Genomic DNA, 24,775 nt, shown 5'->3' on the forward strand with positions numbered 1-24,775 from the left:
AGTTGTACTCAATAAATTCTGCGTGATTGGGTTATAGGAGACAGCTTTCCAATGTCTTTTCTCACCGATGAACCTCGCTGAACCATCCGTAAACCACACATGTTTTCTATCCTCCGCGGACAGATCATCAAATGATTTACCCCACTTGACGGGAGATTCCTGCACTACAGGTACAGAACAATCACTTCCAGTCTCATTGGAGGGCGCCTGCGCCACTCGCTCATGTAAAACTGCCACACCTTTCGGACCCACACGTGCCCTGTCCTGAATGTACCATTTCCATTTAATCACGCTCGCCTCTTGAGCATGTCCAATTCGATGAGATTTCGGCGAACTCAAAACCCACTGCATAATGGGAATTTCAGGTCTCAAAACCACAGCATGGCCTAGGGTCAATTGCTCGGTATCCACCAGAGCCCAGTAACAAGCAAGTAATTTTTTTCAAAAGGTGAATAACGCTCACCAGCCTCAGGTAACTTTTTAGTCCAAAAACCTAATGGCACTTTTTGTCTGCCCTGCTTTTGCCACAGACTCCAATTGGCATACAGACCTTCCACGGACACATTCAAGTCCACATCACCTTCACCCACCGGCCACATATCCAAAGCATACTGAATAGCTTCTTTCGCCAAATTAAAAGCATTCTGTTGTGATTCACCCCATTCAAACGCATTCTTCTTACGAGTGACTCGATATAACGGAGCCAAAATCTGACTCAGATGGGGAATATGCTGACGCCAAAAGCCAAACAAACCAATGAAACACTGAGCCTCTTTCCTGTTCACCCTCTCTCCCTCTCTCGCAATTACAATGAGGGGATACATCACGTTCATAACGCCGATCATCACGGCGATCAGAATCCACACGTCGTCTCTCATCACCACTGTCATCAGAACCACGGTCATACTCATTCTTTCGCACACGACGGGCACCCTCCTTCCGATCCAAACCACGCTTACGAAACATGTCCCATAAGCGATTGTTAGGCTCACCGTCAATGTCCTCCCTTTTGACACCATCAGCAATAAGAGCAAGAAACATGTCACGTCTAGAGAACTTATAGTCCCCAGCAGTACGACCCTCAGGTCGAGATTGTCTTTCAGGTTTAAACCACTCACCCAGCTCACCAAGCTGACGAACAGATTCAAGCACAGCAGACAAAGGATTGCCAGTTTGATTAATCAACAAAGTCATCATGACCTGCTTGTAAGCAACAGGCGAAGAACGGATAATGCAATTACGCACAGAAGATGTTAAAAGACCATCCAGCAATCTGTCAGAAGTACTAAGGAAGATAGCAGTTTTCATGACTTCCTCCTTCAAACGTTGCGACGCATCGCGCAAAGTGTACCATGGCTTGTCATTAACAGGCCAATCAGATTCAGTAGGATATTTGTGGTTACAGCCGTCAGACGCGAGCTGGAGCAAAGTAATTTGACCAGCACCATTATAGTTCCGAAAATGATCTTGAATAGTGGAATCAGAACTCAAAGAGCAAAAGCGTAAGCAATCAACAGCATCAAGCATAATACCAGCAGCACCGAGTTCATAAAGGCGCACCATCCAAGTAAGCAAGGCCTCACCAGGCCGTTGTCGAAATCGTTGTAAAATGTCACTACCCTCCTGTTGAGTAAAGTCTTCAATCCAATCCAAAGCAATACCAGCTGATTACCAGGGGCTTGTTGTAATTTGCGACGAAACACGGGGTGAGCAGAAACCTCAGGAAGAGCTTCCGAGGAAGCCCGCATCTTAGATTTAACAGAACAATCGGGGCAAGATACGTCATCCGAATGGGAAGAGCGAGCACGGTCGCTGTGAGTAACCGTATCAGTATAAGAAGTAGATTTACAATCACGTCCGGAGCGAGAAGATTCACGCTTATCACCCTCCTCAGCCGAGGAGTCTGAAGCATTTGAATCCCAGATATTACCATCCCACTCATCAGGGTTCCAATCCATTCCGGCTTTTGCTACGACCAGACGCACTTTCCGTGTAGATACACGACCACGACGATGTTTATACTTATATCGTGCAATGCGGACCGCAGCTCTTTCGGCTATGGTCTGATATGTTTCAAGTTTGTCGGCAAGCAATTTATTTTGACAACGCAAAAGAGTATGCGCATTTTGCAACTCAACACACTGTCCTTCCATGTCCTTAAACGGTATGTAACACCTACAACGCAACTTTTACGTCGCATTCCGTTACAACGCAGATTTTACAACGCGGGATCCATTACATCGGATGTCATTACAATGCATGGAATTACATCGCAGATGCTATTACATCGCATACTATTACATCGTAAGTATTGGTAAGTATTTAATTTTTATTTTATTTTATTTAATATTATTTAATTGATTTAATTATTATTAATTATAAAAAAATATTTATTTTTGTTTTTAAATATTATAAATTAAATATATTAATTTAAGTGATTTTTTAAATAAGTATGAGTATAGGAGTATATGTTTTGGGGTACTGAGGTATATGTTTTGGGGTGTTTGGGTATTTATAGGTTTTAGGGCAGGGTTTGGGTTATGGGGTACAGGGGTGTTTTTAGGTTTTAGGGCAGGGTTTGGGTTTTGGGGTACAGGGGTGTTTTTAGGTTTTAGGGCAGGGTTTGGGTTTTGGGGTACAGGGGTGTTTTTAGGTTTTAGGGTAGGGTTTGGGTTTTGGGGTACAGGGGTGTTTTTAGGTTTTAGGGCAGGGTTTGGGTTTTGGGGTACAGGGGTGTTTTAGGTTTTAGGGTAGGGTTTGGGTTTTGGGGTACAGGGGTGTTTTTAGGTTTTAGGGTAGGGTTTGGGTTATGGGGTACAGGGGTGTTTTTAGGTTTTAGGGCAGGGTTTGGGTTTTGGGGTACAGGGGTGTTTTTAGGTTTTAGGGCAGGGTTTGGGTTTTGGGGTACAGGGGTGTTTTTAGGTTTTAGGGTAGGGTTTGGGTTTTGGGGTACAGGGGTGTTTTTAGGTTTTAGGGTAGGATTTGGGTTTTGGGGTACAGGGGTGTTTTTAGGTTTCAGGGTAGGGTTTGGGTTTTGGGGTACAGGGGTGTTTTTAGGTTTTAGGGCAGGGTTTGGGTTTTGGGGTACAGGGGGGTTTTTAGGTTTTAGGGCAGGGTTTGGGTTTTGGGGTACAGGGGTATTTTTAGGTTTTAGGGCAGGGTTTGGGTTTTGGGGTACAGGGGTGTTTTTAGGTTTTAGGGCAGGGTTTTGGTTTTGGGGTACAGGGGTGTTTTTAGGTTTTAGGGCAGGGTTTGGGTTTAGGGATAATTAAATTATATTTACCATTTTAAAATGAATTAAAATATATTTAATACATTAAATTAATTATTTTACATTAATTACATTTTTAATTAAATTAATTAAATTACATAAATTAATATTATTAATTTAATTTCATTTCATTATAAAAAATATGTACATTAAACTAATTACTTTTTTTTAATTAAATTAAATTAATTACAATTTTTAATAAAATTACATTTATTAAATAGATATTATTTTATTAAATTACATTAATGACAATTTTTAAATGTCTTTTAATTAAATTATTAAAAAAAATTAATTACAATAAATTAAATAACATTTTTAAAAAAAGGTATACTTACCTATACTTACGATGTAATGCCATGCGTTGTAATAGCATCTGCGATGTAATGCCATGCATTGTAATGACATCCGTTGTAATGGATCCCGCGTTGTAAAATCTGCGTTGTAACGGAATGCGTTGTAACACAACGCGTTGTACTGACACCAATCCCCTTAAACTGCCTTTGCAGCTGAACAAATTTCTCATGAAGAATTCTGTATGCATTAAGAACAATCCAACCTCTGCGTCCTAAAATAGGAAGCTCATCACCCTTCACTATTGGCGCTTTCTGTAAGGATGATACCACATCGGCAGGCTCCGCCTGCTCCAAACAAGAAGACCAATTTTCACTCAAACCAGTAGAATCAGCCCACTCACGGGCCAAAGCCTCGTAAGGCGTAGACTCCCAGCCGGGAATCTGAATAGTTAACTTAAAAACCGACGGTGATTTTTTCGCAAACATATTGACACACAAAAATTATATACACAATTATACACAAAATATTATACGTACGAGCCGAGCGCAAACCAACAAGATCAAAACAATACAGCGCACACAGGCTTCGTAAACAGTTCGTGACGCCAGATGTAATGGCCGGATTTTCCGCTTAGATGGGATCAGCCCCTAGGGGCCCCTATAACCCAGCCAGAACGTACTCACCTCCCTCCTTAGAACGTATTCACAATGGATATAGATCTATATATATGTATATATATGTATGTACAGGTCGTACCTAAGGATGGGGGAAATAGCAATAAACATGCATAGGTTTTCTACCATATCTTATTCACATCAGTTAGTCTCGCGGCCACTCCGACCCAGACTGATCTACCCCAGGGCAGATATGACACACAATCCGGTGCGTCTACACATGGGCCTGCAGAACCCAATGCTCTCTTTTCCAAACTGTTTACAATCCGGCAAACCTACACGCTGGTAATCCCCCCCAGCGCTCTCACTTACACAAGCCACAATCCTGTGGGTATACGCGCTGGTAATCCACCCCAACGCTCTCACTAACGCCGCATATCAACGACGACCACATTCCTATGAGCACCTATCGGAACCATCTCTCCTTTGTCTACTTGGGATAAAACTATAATAATAGAATTTAGTACGGTTTCCAAATAGTATAATGTGCCTCTTATCCTTGGCATCAAAGGTCCACTTCGCTCCCTATTTATGTGATCACCACTTACCTGATTGTGGTTACTCATCCATTCATATAAACAACAACCACCTAGGAGCCCCGTTTACCAAGATTGAACAAGAATACACGGCACATATCAGTTCGCTAGGAACTAGGGTATTTATTGTCAATAAACATATAACACAGTACTATGCAACATGGATTATGCAAAGAAAAGGTAAAGATTAGAATGCGCGCTTATTATAAAGAGGGCGGATATCACCTTATTAATGTGAAATCGGGACTCGGCAGTCATCTAGGTTCCCTTCTCGTCTCTGTGTCCTGGCTCGTCTTGCAGTCACACCCCAGCCGTCACAAGTACACGTCTGCACCGCTAGGCTCAACCTCGTCTGCTTCCCTCCAGGCCACTGGAACCTTGCTGGTTATTAGCTACCGTATCTCTCTCTCTCTCTGTTTCAGTGCGCTCCGCGCTAATTCTCCTTCAGTCTTTCTCAGAGAGTTTTGGTCTTAAATCTTTCTCGGACTTCAAAGATGGCGACTGTCCGCCATGAAATGATTAATGGCAGAGATGCTAACGGCTAGATGCCGCGTACGAACTGACTGTCGACTAACTAACACCTTCGCTAATATCAAAGCCTGTTCCTTCATGGAAAGCTACGGCCAGTAACCTGCCGCCCACCAAATTCTTGTACCTCCCCGTACCAAGGACACGTTCCCAGCCGGCCGGCCTGAAGTTGTGTCTTCGGAGTGGAGAAAAATACATTCCTTCGATAAGGGCCAGCCTGAGCCGGTTCTCTCCAAGCGAACAACAGCTTGAAACTAAAACATTACACTTGACCTAGAAGGCCTCTCGAGCTACCAGGCAGAGGGCAAGATGGAGTCTGTCTCGTTTAAGGCCTACAGGGCCCACAATACGCATAACTGCATGGAAAATATCCTAACACGTTAGCAAATGGGCAAATCATGATTAATACTTATGTATCTATCCCCTAGCGTGAATTCATAAGCCCTACTCTAAAGAAAGGGACACGAAAATACTCTACTATATAAAAGGCAGAGATCCTATCTATAGTCCTAATCCCTATGCTATAAGGGTGATAGACTGGAGTCACTCTCCATCATTCTCCCTCTTAAAGGAGCCAGAAAAGGTCAGCCATTACAAGGTCTCACACCATATGAGATTGTGTTTGGACGACCCATGAATATATGGGGAGTTCCTAAACCAAGTTCTGTATATGATGTACCTTGTATCTTAATGATTGCCTATTTGGCACAATTAACTGTTAACTTGGTTTCTATTCATCAACAGGTTAGAGAATCATTTCCTGATAGATCTACAGGTGAAGGTCATGAGCTCCGACCTGGCGACTATGTGATGATCAAGGTCTTTGAGAGGTCGAGCAGCTTGGAGCCGAGGTGGCGTGGACCCAGAGCAAGTGTTAGTCGCCACGAGGACAGCAGTTCGAGTCACGAACCGGAAGAATTGGATCCACAGTACCCACTGTCGGCGAGTACTTCCTACCTTGGTGGAGCCTGCTGTGTTGATTGACCATCGAGAGGTTCTGCCTGCGGAGAAAGGCCACGCCGTGTCACCTGACGGACCTGAGGAGTTCTTCCCAGACCAGACAATCCCTGGAGCAATGAGATATAATTTGAGACCGAGAAAGGAGTCTACAATGCTTGCGAAAGTTGTCTGAGCAGTCCCTGGGTTTGTAAAACGGAGAGCCGATGTGGCACGGGGAGGGGATCATCATACCTCGAGTGAAATCACAACCGACCACTGTGCACTTTTGCAAAACTATTTTAGTTTTATTCTTCAATTCTGATTTGATAATCTATTTCCGAAATCAAATATAACATATACAATTTTGTTTTCAACAAATCAATACATTGTATTCATCATTCTGAATTATTGACTGTTTACATTTTTAAACTCATTTAACAGCAGGACTGATATTTTGAGAAAATTAACAGAAGGCAAGCATAACAGATTTTGCAGACATATATATTCTGTTGCACTTTTTCCATAGAATGCCCGATGCATTTCGAGCCAGAAATGGCTCTTCTTCCGGGGCCTGAAATCTGAACAAATGAAACATGTATGTTAAATAAAAAACTATCCGGCAGACAAGGGGCCAAAAGTTGTGTGGTTAGATGTATTTTCGTGCTAGTGCTCTAACTAAAGGATTGTGTGTTGAGAGTGATGAAAGACCTCCACCTATTCACCCATGGTCTATGAAACTGACAATAACGCTTACCCTCCTCGTGGTACTACTAAATCTTGCTCTGAAACAAGGGAAATGAACAATTTTGACCAACATAAACACTTATGACGAAAAACGGGTTTTCACAAAGCAAGTTAAAACTTCAAAGGACACTGCACTCACCCTCGGTGAAATCACTGGTCTGTCCGTTTTCCTGACTGCAACTGATAGTTCTACTGGAAAAGCAAAAAGCGAACTTGGTAAGCCTGATCTAAAACTCAACCAATCTACAAACCGCTGAGCCCCCCGGGCTTATCGCGTACCTTAAATGCTACTTCCACTTGCTTCTCTGCCGTCTCCACTGGCGCTGTATTTACAACAAGCTGCTGGATGCACGAACGTGACTTCCATCTTTACGCCTCGACTGAGGAATTTTTGCCCAATCAATCGCTCGCTTTCCTGCCTTCCATTTATCAGAGACTAGAACGTTAACTGAACGGCGAACCTGGCCTTACTTCCTCACTACTCAGGTGTCACGTGATCGGTGATTATGTGCTAAACACACAGTGGATCGAAGACTACTCTGTTCGAGCGGCGCAAGAATACTCTATCCGAGCGGCGCAAAATCATAAACAAAAGTGAAGAAACATACGTGAAAAAACATGCAGTGCATCGAAATGGTGTAAAAAATGATGATGTAGGTGAAAGTATAAGTTTCATAATGAGACACATAGAATCATAACGGAGAAACCAGTGCTACATACATTTTCTCATGGTGCACAAGCCAATATGCATTTTCATAAAAAACATGAAAAATCTATTTTTTCATTTAACCCTTTGGGATCCTGTGTTCCTAGCCTTTTTATCCAATACATTTCTCTCTGTAGGAGAGATCTGGTAAGATCTGTACCTTCAAAATGTTGAACTTGTTCTAGTACTGAAAACTGTAGTTTGGCTATGCTATGTTTAGCCTCCCTCCAGTGCACTGCTAGAGGACTTTTGATGGACTGATTCCTAATGGTACTTTTGTGTTCGGTGACCCTCACTTTTAATTTACGCTCTGTTTCACCAAAATAAAGTTTCCCGCATGGGCACTTTATGTAGTAAATCAGAGTGTTTGAATTGCAATCTGTGTTATGAAACAATTGTATGGTTTTCCCTGTTTGTGGATGATGTAAGGATGTTCCTACTATGACATTGTTGCAATATACGCAGTTTCCACATCTTTTCATCCCTTTGTAAGAGGAAATCTGTTTTTGTTTCAACTTTCTTTTAACTAGTTCTTTCAGGTTTTTCGACCTGGTGTAGGCAAAAATTGTTTTTTGCTCAAAAATTCCATTGAAATCTCCTTCATTTTGCAGAAGTGCCCAATGTCGGTTCACTATGTTTTTGATTTTTTGGGAGCTTGTAGAGAATTTAGAGACAAAAACATGTCTTTCTATGCTTTTCTTGGGTCTCTGTTGCAGCAAGTTCTCTCTATCGCATGCCTTTATGCGTTCCCTTGTTTTGACCACTATTTCTTTCGGGTATCCTCTTTCCTCGTATTTTCTCTGTTGAATATCCAAATGTTTTTCAAGATCTGCACTGTTTGAGAAAATTCTTTTGATTCTCATAAATTGTGAGAAAGGTAGATTATTTTTCAAATTTTGGGGGTGAAAGCTTTGAAACAACAATGCATTGTTCACATCAGGACCTTTGCGAAAAACGTCTGTTTGCAGCTCTGAGGGGAGGGGATCAGCCATGCATTAGTGTAGTGACACCTGTCTTGGCCCGTGATGAATAAATCAGCGGCTGCCAAGGGGTTAGAGCTCTGACAACTACTTTAGTTTCTGAAAGAGTCAATTAGGGTTGTTGCTAGAATGGAAAAGAAGAAGCTGACATTTTGTGCTGTAGGGTTTATTGCTGCTTTGGTGATTATGGCAGCAATCGCCTGGTCTGTTGAGAAGATGGCCCCATGCTCGTGAGTTGTTTGTTGCTACTACACCGATACCGGAAGAACATCTCATTTTAACACTTCCTTATCATGAGCGGATGCATCGCCAGTCTTATCTCAACAACACTTTTATTCAGATGCTGCACCACACCCATAATGCTACAAACATGACCAATTGTTGGGTATGTGGGATGATACCTGCACATCAAAAGAAAGGAGGAACACCTTTTATACCTCTTCCTTTCTCGGATAAAGGCTCCTGCCGAGCCTGGTATACGCTCTTGTTTGCATCTTAAGTACCTACATTAAGTGGACTTCTTTTCCGCCTTAATAAAGTATGTTACCAGGATAAAGATGGGTACCCCCAAGCTAGTGGAACTGAGTGGCATTGGGAAGAGTACCAACCGGACAATATTTCAGCACCGTACGTCATTACCAACATAAGAGACTCTGCTGAAGATGGACAATTTATAATTTCCGTTACAAAGACTAAAGCAGATTTATGTGTACAAAATGTTGGACGAATTCCAGTAGGAATAAGTGACTGTATTGTAGTTTTTTTTTTGAAAACCTTTATTTAACATTTGCAATCAGATACAGACAAGGGCCTACAACCCCCAGGGCTGGCCGCTAGCGTTTCATTACGTTATTATTATCCAACTTCAAACCCGCCTCCCTGGGGAGCATAGAACCCCAACCACAAAGCGCGTCAGTTGCAAAAGCAGTTCAATTCGAAAACAGGATAGGAGGTTTTCATTTTACAATAATAAGTAGAAAGGATCAGGTATCGTACAGTGTCTCGGATCACAAAGGGGGGCGAGCAAAAGAACAGCGTGTCCAAGATAATCTCGCTATAATGTAAGTCAACGGCGTTAAGACATACGGCCTCAGGATAAGCTAGCACATTATTGTTCGTCTACGCCATCATTATCGTCCGCCCCATAGCACCAAAACCTCAAAAAAGGGGCGACGTACAGATGTAGAAACAAGGATGTAAGAAAGCCGAACCCACTATACTAACCCGGAAAAGGAAAAAGAAGAAAAGACAAGGGAAGAGAAGGCAAAAGAGGCCATAGAACAAAAATAATAGCGAACACCCATCCCCCCACCCCCCACCCTGCACCCCTGCTGATGACTACGGCCACCCCCCTCGCAGCGTGCCTGTCGCCCAGTAACCAGAACCCGAAATATAGAAGGAAGGGAAAGAGAAGAAAAGGCAAAGAACCCCACTCGATGAGGGAAAGCGGAGGAGGGCATATTTCTACAGACTCCCGGTCTCCTTTCCCCGTCATAGCTAGCCCCGCCCCGGACTCAGTTAGGTCAATAAAAACAATCCCGGTAAACCTAGTGCCACAATGAGAGACCCAGATAAAAATCTCAACCCTGGCCCCGTCGATCAAATTCACTGAAGTCGTCAATTAAGGAAAGCCCTTCCCACAAAGTACTGCAAAAGTCTACAAAACAGGAGCACACAGATGAGAAAAGAACGGCAGGTCCCGATGCAGATGGCTGGTACCGATGTTGCCCCTCCCTGCCTTCGAAGCCAAGCTTTACCCCATCCGCCATCTTGAAGGACAGACAGGGGAGGGGAGTCGACACGGTCCGAAACAGCAAAAGAGCGAAAGTGGAAAGTTCCAAAATGGGGACGACATGTAAATGTTCCGAAAGATACACAATCGGGGGTTCCAACGGTTTCAGTGGGTGGCCAGGCATAGTACATTCAGGTAGATCCAATGCAATAGGGGCAAACTCTGCTTCCTGCGCCGGGTCAAGATACGTCTATGAAACGTCTATTGAAAAGCGGGCTGGCTGCCGGGTCGCGAGTGTCGAGTCAGGATCCGGTCTCGGGCTTGTGAGTCCATCCATCGCAGACAACAAACTGTCTGGACTTCAATAGTCCCCTTAAGTGCCATGAGTGCCTCCAGCACTGTTCGCAGAGACGGGCCAGTTTGAGCCTGCTCTGCTAGATGCCTTTCATCCTCCAACATGGTGGTCCCCACGGAGAAGCGCCTTCTCCGGGGCAATATTAGGCGGAGCAGGAGTAAGCCATGAGGGACTGACGATTAGCGAGCAGCAGTACGCAGCGAGGCACCGACCCGGGGGAACCGGCGATGTGAATGCCGAGCCCCCGGTCAGGGACCCCCCACACAGAGCCGCGCGTCACTCGTCACCTCACCTACTGTAGGGCACCAGGCAGCTGATAGTAGCGGAACGATCAAAAAAGTCTGAGTGCTCCAGAGACCGGACCCAACCACATTCAGCAGTCTGTTGTTATTCAACTCGGACCCGGCAGAACCAGCACTCAAGACCCCGGCTTCCCTGCTGGATTAGGCCTCAATGCGACCCTCGAAGTAGCTCCGTTCCACAACGGCGGAGAAACTCCGGGATTGCACCCATGGAATGCGGGTCGGATCACTCAAACGGATCCGGTGCAGGTAAGCAGGATAAGCAACAGGATAATAGAGCGTAGGACGGAGGTCAGCGGAGCCGGGAGACTATGCGGCCATCTTGGTTGGTGTCGTAGCTCCTCCCCCCGACTGTATTGTAGTTTTGAATATTGATCGAGTGAACAATAGATCTTTTATAGCTTCGCATAATTCTTATTTTGTGTGTGGTAATTATGGATATTATCAACTACCAATTGGGTGGTCAGGCATATGCTATGTATCCTTCTTATTGCCTCCTATATTCTTGGCACCTGCATCATACCATCGAGATCTTAAACTGTTCAATGACATTACTAAGAATAGAGATAAGAGGACACTAAGTACAGATGATGTAGATCAGACAGATACTAGTCTACAGCAATATGTGGATTTCCATCTGGGACTGTTTTTCTTTGTGGGTGCTGCAATAAATATTAGGAAAGTGCGACGATTGACTAGGGTTGTGGAAGCTGTTACTAATCAAGCAGCTATTGCACTTGGAAATATTACTGAGGAACTACAAATTGCTATAATTATAGCACTCCAAAACAGAATGGTATTAGATGTGATGTTGGCTGATCGAGGTGGTGCATGCCGCATCATTAGAAGTAGTTGTTGTGTTTTTATCCCGGATCGCTCACCTTCAGTATATGGTGATATTTCTAAACTGCATAAAATAGCTGCAGAGATCCATACAGAAAATGGTACCTGGACTTTTGCGGGCTGGTTCTGGGGTTTGTTTTCTAATTGAGGCTTTAAACTACTGACTATCTTGTGTATAATGACTGCTATATTCTTCACATGCTGCATGTGTATTCAGCGCGGTCCAATGCTTTGTTCCACATGCATTACTGCCTGTATACCAACTAAGAAAGATGTGGCAGAAATGAAAGTACAATATATGTTAGACAAAGAAGTAGCTGAAATGATGAACATTAACATACAGGATGAATATTTATGACTATCCCAGAAAACCGGATGTCTTCAGCAAATGCTGAAAGGGTCGTCTGTTGTTATTTAGCAGCGATCAGGTTAAGCCTTAGCGGAAGACATGCTGTATTTAGCAACTGTTATAATATTGCACAGCTTCCATTTTGCATTTGCGGCAGCCATTTTGTCTGCCACATATTGCCATGTGCTCACCATGCTCTTTGTCCTACCTCCTTGTTAACTGCGTATGATATTTGCCCAGCAACAGGCTATATTTGGCATCCCCCACTTTCAGACATGCTCAGTAGGGTCTGCAACTGTTGCTGATTAGTCTCAGATAGGAATGTGTTTACCACTTTTTGAAAACTGTTAACTCCACCCACTCATCGATTGTGCCAAATGTCCTTAATATGTGCCCTTGTGTTTTGTACCGCCTTCTTTTGAGCCCCTGTGAGGGTATATAAGAAGCATGCTTCCTTTGTCTGGTGTGCTACTTCATACAATACTGAAGGGTGTTGTGTGGACTGTAGTACCCCTCATGAGGTGTAATAAATGCTGTTTTTTCTATTTCCAGTTTCTGTGCCAACTTCCTCCTATGGTATGAGGACTCTGTGCAGAGAAGGGCAAACCCCTTGCATTGGTAGGCCTTGCTGAGGCTCATCTCTACAGATGGAGTGCCAGCGGTATCTGTTGTGGAGAGGAGTGCTGTGGGGTGAGATGACTGAAGTCCCATGTGAGTCCAGTCTATACCACTTTGCATACAATGGAAGTGGGCAAAAGCATAAAATTCCCTTGATACCCTTTGCCTTTCCCCCAGTTACTGTGGCATGGCGATTAACTGGTGCTCTTTTCTGTTGATGTATCTCAGCACCAAATGCGAGCATCGAGACTGGTTTGTCCATATATGCCTATGTTGTCAGAGTTGGCCCTTTGGGAAATCCAGTAGCCATGAAATGGATTGTAGCCAGTATTTTGACTTGGTTAGGGATAGCTTTGGAGTAGGCTGTAGTTTCACCCTCCTTGTGTGCAATCCTTTCAAGGATCACCTCAGGTGAGAATATGTATCAGGCAATGAATGCTTCTCTGGACATCCCAAAAATGTTGATCCATTTCCTGTCAACTCTCTGTGTCTATCTCCTATAGTTATTCATCAAAATGTGAGACAAAATAAAAAACATATTCACATACATATTGAAGGCAGAAAAAGTTGCATGATTTCATTTCTCACGTGGTCAGCCTGCATTTGATTGGTTGGTGTTGAAATATGTTGCACTTGGTGGAGTGGTGGAGTTCAGAATAATCACTCCTTGCATTATCAGGTGTATTGCAAGTGTTGTAAGCCTTGTTATAAAATTCAACAGGATTAGCTTTAAAGAAAAAAAACTGAAAATTACAAAATTAATTTTCTTTAGTTTGCAATACATATTCATATTTATTTGCTGACTTCATTCTTTTTTAAGTGAGTGTGTTGCAGAACCAGTGGTTGGCCATGTGTGGTGCTAGACGTACTTGAAGGTGGAGTTTGAGTACATTTACTAATATTTTGATTTATTTTTGGTGGAAGTAACTTAAGAAGTGCAGTTTATGAATAGCAATAGCTGTACTCTTTTATGTGTGGGTGATTGTCCTTTGCTAAACTCCTCTTTACCTCTCCCTTAACCTCCCCTTACCTCTCTCCATGCCCCTTCAATTCAGGAGTAAGTATTTCTCATTTAGTAGCCACTCCTTCTTGCCCATCCCACATTTATTACAAAAAAGTATCTAAACATGTGTGGAGTCCTCCGCAACCTGTACGGAGATTTCTGCACAAAAAAGATAGGAGCTACTGACGCAGCGGAGTCTGCACGTAGGCCTTTGAATAGCATTTTGTAATACATGAGTAGGACTATTGTAGTACTACTAAACGTACTACAAAGTGCAGTTCCAGGTCCAACAAAATGCAATTGAGAGAAACTTTCTTTTGCCTTCAGCCTCAATTCCAGAGCTTTCAATCACACCCGATCATGAAACTCTACCAACAACAAGAACTCATGCAGACACAAAGCTGCAACTCAGTTCACAGTATACAGTATACAAGACTCATGTATTGCATTAAAAAAATACAAAAACATTAAATACAAAAATGCAAATATTCTTAGGGAATGTAAGATGAGGTAAAATATGAGAAGGGAGCTCGTTGTTCCAGTGCTTGCTCCTGAGGACTGAGTGGGTTGGAGATTTGACCCTTCCTTTGGTGGCCTTCAGCATGGGGCCACTGCACTCTGTGTGATTGGTCCTGGCCGCAACTCTCAGTGGTGTGCTGTAAATCTCCTTTGAGGGTGATCATGGTGAACCTGACCTCTCTGCCCTGTTTCTGCCAGAGCTGGAGTGCTGTTTGAGTGGAGGGTCGGGTCGGGTGCCTGTTACTCACTTTTGTTTAAGGCAGCGGTCTAGTTGTCAGTTTCAGCGCTCCCACAAAACCCCAATGCCATCGGGGATGCACAGCATTAGCGGATAGTGGCAGGGTCTACTAGCGCGTTGAGCTTATCTACAACAATTGTGGTAATCAGACATCTGTTTTAGTATTTTTATTTTTTAATTTTATTTTTTTTAATTTTTATTCAGTCAACAAATCGGCAATGATGATACATAAGTAAAGTACGATTAATATATTAAGGTGACACATTCCTGAGAACATAACCATTATCAAACAAGAATAATCAGTATTTACCAAAGGAACGTTATTCGGCAGTCCATTCCCTCCTATACCCTTCTACCCTCTAATCTTCATCTGAGCTATCAGATTCCAATTCTGTTATCGGGTCACAGATATCCCCCCTGTAGGTGTTCCAAGCCGCCCAGATTTTAGTCCACTTTCGGGGGCTTTTATGAGTTGTGTACACTGTCCTTTCCGTTACTATAATGAGATCCATATCTCTGCACCAAGTCTCTAGTGATGGTAAGTCCACTGCACCCATTTCTGTGCAATATTCCTTTTTGCCACCATGAGCCCCAGCGTGACCCACATTTGACCATGGCGCGTGAGATCATTGGGTTCCCATATGTTGAGTAAACATCTGCGTGGCTCTGACAGTAACAACACCTCCATCATCTGCGATATTGTTCTTAGTATTTGTCACCAATAGTCCACTATGGCTGAACATTCCCATATTGTGTGTATGAAAGATCCCTCCTCTCCGCATGCCCGTATGCAGTATGGTTGTTGTACCCTTGATATTTTAAATAACATGGTCTGGTGTAATATACCCTATGTAGGATTTTAAGCTGCACTAACCGCAGCCTTGCAGGGATTACCACCTCTTTGGGTGATGCCAAGGCTTCTTGCCATTCCAAGTCTCCTACGTCGCCCACATCTGTCACCCATTTGCCCCTTAGTGAGACTGTTGGGTCTGACAAGTTGTTAAACAGCTTCCTGTATATTAAGGACGTGGCGCTCTTTTTTGTATGGTCAGTCAGTAGCCGGTCTTCTAATAGGGAGGCCTCAGGGACGTCGGTGCCAGGTGTGATCGCTGTGAGCAATGCATGCCGTATTTGCGTATACCTGTAGGTCTCAGTCGGGCCCAATTCATATTGTTGTTGGAGTTGGGCAAAAGGAACTACTGTCCCCTTGTCCCATAGATCTCCCACCGTGGAAATACCAATATTATCCCATTGGTCAAACCCCTTGCTGCTTCTCAGTTGTCGTAGTTTTTTGGTGTCCCACAGCGGGGTAAGTTTAGTAATAACCCCTCTCCATCCCAGCCGTGCCAACGCCATGTGCCATAATGAGGCCGTATGCTTTGTAGCGCCTTGTAGTTTCAGTGCTAGTCCCTTGTTGTATAGGATTGTGAGCATCTTATTCGTTCCTAGTTGGGCTCTATCTGCCCTGTACGCCGGGTCATCCCGCTGTGCGTGTAACCAATGATTAACGACCTTGAGGTGCGCTGCCCAATAATATAGTTTCACGTCCGGAAGTGCTATTCCGACATCGTACCAACTTTTATGTAGCTTTTCCTGCGCTATGCGGGCCGGGCAGCTGCCCCAGAAAAGTAGTGATACCTGTGCAGCTATCTGTGTAAAGTACCTGGGCGGAACTGGAAACGGTGTATTGTCAAGGGAGTAAAGGAACCGGGGTAGGGCCATCATTTTGTACAGTGCCGCTCTACCCAGGTGAGTGAGGGGCAGAGTCGCCCAGTGCTTCACGTCTCTCCGCAACCTCTCCAATTGGGGTACCAAATTCTTGGAAAAGAATTCCTTTTCATCCGGGGTGATATGTATACCTAAGTACTTAAAAGAGTCCCTCGCCACTATCAAGGGGCAGTCCGGAGGAAGTTGCGGCGCCGGACCCCGCAATATATATAAGATCGACTTGGACCAGTTTATCGTATATCCTAACACCTTCCCGAAGGCTTCGCAGATGGTGAGGAGTATATGGAGAGACTGCTCTGGGTGTGTGAGGTATACCAATATATCGTCTGCGTAGAGAGAGAGGCGATCCTCCCATCCCTCACACCATTGAATACCCTTCAGCAATGGGGCTTTCCTTATCAGTGTCACTAGAGGTTCCAGCACCAGTGCAAATAAAAGTGGCAATAGGGGCGATAGGGGGCAGCCCTGCCGCGTCCCTCTTGCCAACGGTATCTCACTTGACATGTGTCCGTTAGCTTTAATATGGGCCAACGGATTCGTGTATAAGAGGCGCACCCAAGCTCAAAATTTCGGGCCGAATCCCAGATGTGGGAGGACCGCGAATAGGTATCGCCATTCTACCATATCGAAGGCCATCTTTGCATCTTGGGACAAAATCACTGCAGGTTCCGACAAAGACGGCACCCTTGCCATCACGCCATGTAATCGCCTGAGGTTGAGTGCCGTGTTCCTGTTAGGCATGAAGCCCGACTGATCTGGGTGTAATAAGTGTGGTAAATATGTCATCAATCTATTGGCTAGTAGCTTAGCCAGAATGTTGGCTTCAGCATTTAGCAAAGATATGGGGCGGTATGAAGTGCACTCAGTTGTGGGCTTACCGGGCTTTGGGATTGCCACTATTGTTGCTATTCTTTGCTCTAATGGAAGTTCGCCCTTCTGTAGGCTGTCGTTGTACATTGCTCTCATATAGTTTCTGCCATTTGTTTATACCATTCCACCGTGATCCAGTTGGGTCCTAGTGCCTTGCCGGACTGCAGTGACCTGACTGCCAATTGCAACTCCTCGTCCGTGAGATCAGCCTCAAGTTCTATAGTATCCTCCTGAGTTAACCTTGGCATCTCTACTTGTAGTAAAGACTCTGCTACCTCTGCGTCCGTTACGTCTGAGGTTGGTGTGTAAACTTTACAAAAATAGTCCGCTAAAATGTTCACTATTGTCTCTGGGTCTGACACTAGTCGTCCTCCTGCATTTCGTATCTGCTGTATCCCCTTAGAACGGATATATGATGTTACAACGGGGACTGTAACAACGCATACCGTTACAACGCGGATTTTACAACGCGGATACTGTAACAACGCATGTATTTACAACGCATTTTTTTACAACGCAGGTACCTTTACAACGCAGACCATTACAACGTAAGTATTGGTAAGTAAATATTAATATTAATATTATAATGGTAAATTAATTGTAAAAAATATAATTTAATGTAATTTTATTTAATTTAATTTCAATTAATTAATTTAATTTTTAATTAATATTACTTTATTTTTACCCTGTACCCCTGCACCCCAGAAACTCAAAACTGACCCTCAACCCCAAAAATAAATTAAACTGATTTAATTAAATTTAATTCCAATTAATTAATTTAATTTAAAATACATTTTACTTTATTTTTACCCTGTACCCCTGTACCCCAAAAACTCAAAACTGACCCACAACCCCAAAAATAATGTAATGTAATTTAATGTAATATATTTTCAATTAAATAATTTTTTAATTAATTTTAATATATTTTTACCCTGTACCCCAAAAACTAAAAACTGACCCTGAACCCTAGAAATACCCCTGTACCCCAAAAAATAAAAACTGACCCTGAACCCTAAAAATACCCCTTTACCCAAAAACTGAAAACTGACCCTGAACCCTAAAAATACCCCTTTACCCAAAAACTGAAAACTGACCCTGAACCCTAAAAATACCCCTTTACCCAAAAACTGAAAACTGACCCTGAACCCTAAAAAGACCCCTTTACCCAAAAACTGAAAACTGACCCTGAACCCTAAAAAGACCCCTTTACCCAAAAACTGAAAACTGACCCTGAACCCTAAAAATACCCCTTTACCCAAAAACTGAAAACTGACCCTGAACCCTAAAAATACCCCTTTACCCAAAAACTAAAAACTGACCCTGAACCCTAAAAATACCCCTTTACCCAAAAACTGAAAACTGACCATGAACCCTAAAAATACCCCTTTACCCAAAAACTGAAAACTGACCCTGAACCCTAAAAATACCCCTTTACCCAAAAACTGAAAACTGACCCTGAACCCTAAAAATACCCCTTTACCCAAAAACTGAAAACTGACCCTGAACCCTAAAAATACCCCTTTACCCAAAAACTAAAAACTGACCCTGAACCCTAAAAATACCCCTTTAACCAAAAACTGAAAACTGACCCTGAACCCTAAAAATACCCCTTTACCCAAAAACTGAAAACTGACCCTGAACCCTAAAAATACCCCTTTACCCAAAAACCGAAAACTGACCCTAAACCCTAAAAATACCCCTTTACCACTAACATATAACATTTAAAAAATAACTATATACTTACCAATACTTACGTTGTAATGGTATGCGTTGTAAAGGTACCTGCGTTGTAAAAAAATGCGTTGTAAAAACATGAGTTGTAACAGTATCTGCGTTGTAATGGATGCGTTGTAACAGTAGTGCATTGTAAAAAATGTGTTGTAACAGGTGCATACCCCTTAGAACTTGTCTCTCTCCTGTCTAGCCATGCCAGCAGTTTCCCAGCTTTGTCTCCTACGTCGTAGATTTTGTGTCTTGTCGTTGCTAGGTTAGCTATCGTTCTTTCGTGCAAGTAGCCCCTATGCTGTTGCTGTCTGAGGTGCAGTGTGTGTGCCGTTTCTGGTGTAGGATCTGCCGAATGCCGTGTGTCAGCTGCCTGCAGTGCCAGTTCTAAGTCCGAGAGTTCCTTCTGCTTCTCCCGCTTATGCCCCGAGATGGATGCTATTGCATGCTCTCTAAGTACGGTCTTGTATGCCTCCCAAACTATTGAAGGTGAGCGAACCGAACTTGTGTTTTCCTGAAAAAAATGCTTTGTGACTTTACGGAGGTCCTTCTTTATATGAGGGACGTGTAAGTATCCAGGCCGATTGGGGTATATTGTCCGCCGAGTTTTTGGGCAGTGAGTGAAAGTTAACAGCACGGGGGAATGATCAGAGATACCCCTCGGTTTAATTTCCACCCCTTCGATGTTATGTAGGGTGGCCTCAGTCATCATAAAATAATCCAATCTAGTTAGGCTATTATGTACAGTTGAATGGTACGTGTATAGTCGTTCTGTTGGGTGCGAATGCCTCCATACATCTATAAGCCCCATGGCGTCAGTGAAACTTCGTAAACGTGAGGTCCCTTGTGTTGGTGGCCTAGCCGGGTATTTGTCGACAGTGGCGCCCATCATTGCATTAAAGTCTGCTCCAATGATAAGGTCCCCCTCCGGCAGTGCCAGCAAGAAGTCGCTAAGCGCTGGGAGTGCCAACGTGTGAAGTGCGGGTGGTACGTATACTGTTACTACATTAAGGAGTCTTCCCTCCCATTGACCCTGTGTGGTAAATAAAATATTACCCTGTCGGAATTTCTATACTTAAACAAAAGGTCATGCATATAATGAGAGGCAGAGTCCGTGGTGTCCGATTCAAAAGGGCTTTATTTCAGTAACTCGAGTTAAGGGAGAATCGGGTTCCATCACCACTAAGGTTCAGGAAGGGTCTTCTGAACTTTATTCACAGAGTACATTATTTATACATTAAACATACATTGCGTTGCATAGAGAAGGCGGAGCGCTCCAGGCGGAGCAAGAGAAAGAGAGAGATAAGAGCACATGGGCGTGCAAAAGGGCGTGTAAGAAAGGCGTACACGTGGGCGTTCCCTTGAAGAGTCATAGGTGTGTCATAGGTAGGTGGATACATGGAGGGGGTCTGCGTGGTCAGCTGGAACCTTTACCCTACTTGTGTGCGCCACTTGGTCATGACGTGCAATTTGACGTGTAACGGGGGAAGCTGGGGGGAGCTGACTTTCGTTCTAGTAGAGAAGCCTTGAGTGTCAGGACGACCTGCACGCCTGGTATTATCTGATATCTTAAGTTTGGAGGATGTATTGTCTGAAGTAAAGGTCACTCGAGCAAAAGTTGCTCATCACTAAGAGCCAGTGTAGGCGTATATTTCTTCGTGCATTGCGTGGGGGCCATGGGCCCTCTGGATGCGAGCTCTGTAAATCACTTAAACAGAGACAGATAGGCTGGGCTCTATCTCCATGGACGGGTTCTGTTTACCTTCTTCACTAGGCAGGAATGTGTTTGTGTGGAGCAGAGCAGATAACTGTGAGCAAAATACTGTCTTGGCAGGCCGGACTGGGCCCCTCTCGGCTGAGCAGAAAGTATGCGAGAGGTCAGGGATACATAGCTGAGCTGCAGCTTTCAGAGTGTCTGGGAGGCATGAAGCCTGAATTCGGGTCCTGGCTCGGCTGAGCCACAAAACGGGTTCATCTCGACTTTTAAACGTGCACCATGCAAATACATTGGCAACATGGGCAACCTAGGCCTCAGTGCAGAATTTAACGTTTCTTTCATGGAAGTAAGCATGGGCGGAAAATCCGTTTCGCTCGCGGATTTTCGGTAAATTCGCAATCCGCGAGATTCGCGAATTTCCCGCAAAATCCGCAAATCCGCGAGCAGCGGATTTTATGGCTTGCCCGCACTGTTCGCGTGAGTTTGGGGCTTCCCAGTTCAACCTCGCGCCCCGCGAATAAGCGCTAAATTGCAGAAATACGATCTTAGCAAAACTGAAACTACTTACCAGGTTCAAAAGTTCAAGCTCATCATTAGTAGCCATTTCCTGTAGTCCTTCCTGATTGGCCCCTCCAGAGTTCAGTTGCCTACTTGCAACTATTATGTGACCCTGCTCTGACCCTCAGAATAGTTACACAAAGGTCCTGAACTACAGCTAAGGCAGACAAGCAGGAGCCAGGCTGGAAGTTCAAATCCAGTGACACATTAATCAGCCCCTAATTCATTATTGTCAGTTGGGGCAGGGCAGGTGTTGTAACTAATTTTGCAACAATGAAAGCACTTAGCAAGTGCAAAAGATCACTAATCAGGAAGCACTAAGGAAGCAGGTGCCAGCTAAAAAAATATTCTGTGACACATTAATCAGCCCCAAATTAATTCAGGTCACTTGAGGCAGGGAAGGTGTGCTTTGCTTTGCCGAAAATAATGTACACTGGACAACCAGAGGGTGCGGTGATGAAACAGAGGGTGGCATGGGTGGGCCAGAGGGTGACATGAGTAGTCAGAGAGTGGCAGTGGTGACAGAGAGTGGCAGTGATGAAGAAGAGTGTCCCAAACAGGCTGGACACGTAGAAACAACAAGTTCGCAAAACTTGCGACCCGACAGGTAAGTTCGCGTTCGCGAAATTGTACAAAACCCTCGCAAACTGGCAGAAACCCGCGCGAACACAAAAAAAAATCCGCAAATTCGCGAGAATTCGCGGATTTTGCGGATTGCGAGTTCGCAAATCCGCAAAATTCGCGAACGCGAGATTCGCAAAATTCGCCCATGCTTACATGAAAGGCTTGGTAACTGACATTCTAACATGGGACAGAAATGCAGAGGCATTATTATTACAGGCATGAGAGGGAAAGTGCATGGGTGACATGAACATACACTAAACGTGGGGTACATGCAGGGGTCACATTGGCCACGTAAAATTTCTATTTCCTCATTCCCTCCTTGTCCCCTACTGCGCCCTTCAGGACACATCTATATTCATGAGACCGTATATCTGATCATACAGTATCATTTGTTCGTCTTTATTCTTTTGTATACGTGGATGGGGAATAAAGGCAGTGGCACACAGGCCGCAAATCGCTGGGCCACATTGTAGACAGAGACAGCAGCTGAATATCATAAGCAGTATCATTCCTAGGAATGACAACACTTTCCATCCCCATGCTGATATTACATTCCAGAGCCAACCGGACCAAGTCCATGTGCCTGGGTCTTGATGTATCTCGTGAGTTATCTTGTGGAGCCTTGTTATTGCTGCGTACACAGATGGCGCGTTATTTGGAATAAACACGCAGCAACTGGAGCCGATGACTCTACAAGCCCGCCCCTATCTGCCGGGATGACGTCAAGAACAAGGCGATTCTGAAGAACAACAAGTCGCATGGCAGACTGCTCCTCTGTCAAGTTCGCCAAGGCAGATGCAGTCTCATTCACTACTGCTTCTAGAGTTCTTGTTAACCTGCGTATGAGTTTACTGTTTTGGACGGGACCTATGAAAAAAAAGAATCCTTTATTGAAATCTGTATATTGCTCCCAAGCTGTCTCAGTCTGATCAACCACTGGGGAATCGATCTCCCTCCTGTGTCTGACATGCTCTAATCGTGAATCTCGATGATAATGGGATGGGGCTAGAAAGACAGGTGGCAGCAGGAACGCTATATAACATGTCCCACCCCAGTCTAAGGGCAGACGTACATGGGCTGTCTGACCGCAAATGAGATAGGAATGGCGGGAAGCTTTGAAAGTAGACTTTCCTTTATCATTAAACTCGACTACAGTATTACAATCACTGTGTCCCAAATGTACTGATCCTTTCTTTCTCACGCACAATTCACCTTTTACTGGTAGGACTGATATAAACGGTGGACCTGTATTTTTCTCGGACTGAACATTCAGAATCATAAAGTTAAGGGAAGCATTTCCTTGTTCATACACTTCATTTTCTAGATTGGTTCCCTTCCTTTGGGGAAGACCGTCTACGTCTGGAAAACATGCCTCATTCATTACTTTATTCAAATCTCCCCATATCCAATCGCCCTGGGAAACTGCAGACTTTCTGTCTAGTGATGACATTAAAGCAAACCATGCTCCACACGAACCATTGTGCGAGAACAGAAAAGGAAAGAGGGCAGAACTCCCTTCGTTTTCTGATAAGGTGGGAGCCGGCCACATACCCAGCAATTTGTCACATTGCTGGTCTGATGAGAATGGTGCAACATTCGAATAAAAGTATTGTTGCGCAGGGCTAGTCGATATGACAGTTCATGGGGTGGCAGATCACTGAATGTATGCTCTATGGTGTCATTGGAGGTAATGTGTATATGTGAGGCAATAGGAGGAAAGAAAACATGTAGTGCCAAGCTGATACATATTATAGTGATGCACAGAAGAGGCATAAAAATCAGAGTTACTATACATCTACTGCGTAATATCTTGCAGTATTTTTCTTTTATTTCTCTCTTTTTACTATTCTGGTCTACGATCTTATACATGTCAGGAACCTGTCTAACCGATTCACCACCTAGTGGACTTAAACAATTAAACGCTGTCTGACTTACTAGATCGTAACTTGGACTTATAATCCTGTTGCGGGGTCTTTTCTAGCAAAGGGGTCTTAGAGTCTGTACTATCGGGACTGTCTTTAGTCTTTATCAAAGTTCCAGAATCTCCAAAAAATTTCTTGCAGTATTGGGCGTGCAGCCATCCCTTGCGTCTCTCGACCTTGACGGCAGTCCTCGTGGTGAGCAAAACTAATTTCGGTGTTTTCCAGCGTGGCTCAAGGGGGCTTGATCGATCAAAATTCCGAACGTACACGAGGTCACCAGGGATGATGGTGTGCTCCTTGACTTGAGTGTTGTCAGGGAAGGCGGCAGCAACCTGTGAACGACAAGAGAGTAGTGCAGACATCAAGGAAGCCAGGTAATCTGTCAGCATATTACTGTCAACATCAGTTATTTTCTTAGGCATAGGCGTACCCCACATATTCGGTGGTCTTCCAAAAACCACTTCGTAAGGAGATAGGCATGTTCTGGAATGAGCCACCATACGCATGTAAAAGAGGGCAACCGGCAAGGCTACCATCCAATCCACGCCTTTTTCTGCACAGACTTTCGCTAATTTCGTCTTAAGTGTCTGATTATGGCGCTCGACAAGTCCAGCTGCTTCTGGATGTCGTACACAATGAAACTTCCATAGATATCCTAACAGAAGGGACACTTGTTTCATTAATTCAGAAGAAAAGGGTTGACCATTATCTGAGTACACGACACGGGGCAATCCGTATCTGGGGAAAAACTCACGCACCAATTGCCTGGCGGTGGTCACAGCAGTATAATCTGGGAACCCTTCTGTCCATCTAGATAGTGCACATACAACTACCAGGACATACTTGTGGCCTCTACATCTGTCCATTTGGATATAATCCATCTGGAGGACTTCAAAAGGATGGTCAGGAGGATGAAATCCGCCTTGTTCTACCGGAATGCCTTTGCCTGGATTGAACTGGCAACAAATCATACAGGTACGTACTTTCTGTTTCGCTGCTGCAC

Source organism: Lissotriton vulgaris, chromosome 5 (assembly GCF_964263255.1).
Source record: "Lissotriton vulgaris chromosome 5, aLisVul1.2, whole genome shotgun sequence".
In the NCBI taxonomy this organism is placed as follows: Eukaryota; Metazoa; Chordata; class Amphibia; order Caudata; family Salamandridae; genus Lissotriton; species Lissotriton vulgaris.